This window comes from Lemur catta, chromosome 1 (assembly GCF_020740605.2).
Source record: "Lemur catta isolate mLemCat1 chromosome 1, mLemCat1.pri, whole genome shotgun sequence".
Taxonomy (NCBI): Eukaryota; Metazoa; Chordata; class Mammalia; order Primates; family Lemuridae; genus Lemur; species Lemur catta.
The window spans coordinates 192,463,141-192,465,466 of record NC_059128.1 but is presented as its reverse complement, the minus strand read 5'-3'; the positions used below and the strand labels follow the sequence as shown (position 1 = coordinate 192,465,466).

At 38.0% G+C, this 2,326-nt stretch overlaps 1 pseudogene; it reads right to left on the bottom strand.

Annotated features, from left to right (window-relative positions):
* Positions 1-443: 443 nt before the first annotated feature.
* On the bottom strand, positions 444-566 carry LOC123631291 (annotated as a pseudogene).
* Positions 567-2,326: the final 1,760 nt, after the last annotated feature.

Below are 2,326 nucleotides of genomic sequence, written 5' to 3'. Positions count from 1 at the left end.
TCACCAGGAATTCCTTTTTTTTTTTTTTTGGCTAGAAAGTAGGATTTATTGGTGGGCACGAATGAGGGGACAGCACGGTGGAAGCCCTCATGAGTGCAGGGCCACTTGTCCAGGGGGCCATGACTGGGAGTGTATTTGACCCCACAGCCATCTGGGATGAACCGCTTCTCGGCCACATCTTGAAATTAATCTGCATTAAACTTGGTAAAGCCCCACTTCTTTGAGATGTGGATCTTTTGATGGCCAGGGAACTTGAACTTGGCTTTGTGTAGGGCCTCAATCACATGCTTGTTGTTCTGTAGTTTGGTGCGGATGGACATGACAACTTGGCCAATGTGAACCCTGGCCACCATGCCCTGGAGCTTTCCAAAGGCCCTGCACACACCTGCCTGGAGCCTAGACTGGGGACGGCAAGGTCTGACATATGACCATGTATTGGAAGGGACTGTCTCCAAGGTCCCATGCTAGCAGCAGGCTGCACACACTACCAAGGAGGCTGCTGTTTGCAGCTATTGCACACCAAGCACCCATGAGGAAAGGAGCAGGGCTGGCTTAATTGGCTGCAGGAGGAATTCCTTACTTTAAATCATTTAATAGCCACTCACTATCATCAGAATAAAACCTTCACCAGGTTGTCCTAAGTCATTCAGGACCTGATACCCATTCATTTTCCTTTCCAATTTCAATATTCTCCCCACAAGCATTCCTATCCTCAGAAACTACTCTCAGTTTGCAGAAAGTTCTACCACCTTTGTCACCCTTGATTTTGTGACTGGTATTCACTCTGGTTAGCATGTCCTTGATTTTTATACCTGGATATCCTTCTTACTTAATCCTCATGATTCTTCTCCCGTAATACCTCCAAGAAATATTCCTTGACCCTCCCAAGCATTCAATATATGAATGAATACTGTGCCAGCGCTATAAATGTGTGTAAATCAGATCCATGCTTTTATTTACCTAATGCACTCTTACTTAAGGGTTTGAGCTGTTTTTAATAATTTCAATTTAATTTCTTGCTTCCACCTCTCAAATCCATTGAAATCACGGTGATGAAAGTTTTCTTTTTGTTTCTTTGTTCAAGACTTTTCTGTTTATCAGTTATGAAAAACTTTGAAGATTTACTATTTCTATCCAAACAGAAATCAAAAGGTATCAACATCATTATCATCATAATCAAATATCAGCATGTAGTCATAAAAAGACCAGCTGACCTCAGACTAGCCCTGTCACTTGATGAATTAAATGAAAAAGAAACTTTCTGGCTTAGGAAGAGTTTAAAACACCATGGCCATTGTTATTAGTACAATTAGTATACATGAATTGATTCTCACATTAATGCTTTTAGGTAGGTAATATTTTCTCCACTTTATAGATGAAGTAGAGAGTGTTTAATTAACTTGCCAAAAAGTATTACAAGACTAGTAAATGTGAAGCCGATATATATAAGCAGGCAGTTTCTTTACATCGTACCATCTTGACTGTTAAGATTTTTTTTCTATCTATAATAAGAAATGGTTGAGAATGAATCATGAAAATTATAAATCACACACCCAGATAATATCAGTAAGAATATATTATTAACAGTACAAAAAAACTCTATATTTTCTAAAATTATCTTGAAAGTGATCAGGGTAAACCAATGAGGTGACTGTTAATTCTTAAGAGTTAAAAGCGCAAACAAAAAATACTTTCCTGTACCTATATTATGATATTTAGAAGCCTATTGATTATATGTAATTTAGATGTGAGAATTTTGCTAATAAACACTTTTTGTTTTCTTCTGTCAAAATAGAATATTGGTCATCTGTAAGAGTTCAATGGACATATCCAAACAGAGTTGTAGCTATTACTATTCAATGATCTTTTAGGGGGATTCATGTCTGGAGTGCAGATGTGGACTAAATGATTTTTACACTCTCTTCTGAATATGTTATGATTCTGCCATGCTTCACTATTTGATTAAAAGATCTTCCTAAAAGAATATGCCCTGAGCTTAAATGAGCAAGTGCTTGCAACAAATTGCCAGTGATAGGACCCAAAAGCTCCCAATACTCGCCTCCAAGCGAATGTGTGATTCAGTTCCTTAGGACATTTTCACTGTCCAGTTCCAAAGCCCACCAACTTTAATTTGCACGATGAAAAATTTGTTCCCTGCAAAGCCTTTCCGACTGGCAGATCTCATTGGTAAATTATCTGATGTTATGCAAAGGAAAGCTTCCCAAGAAACGACAAGATGTAAAATTGATAAGAGATGTGCCTATGTATGGAGCTCAGTTTTCTCCCCAGCATTAATTATAAAATTGAAAAGAAAAGAAGGAAAGAA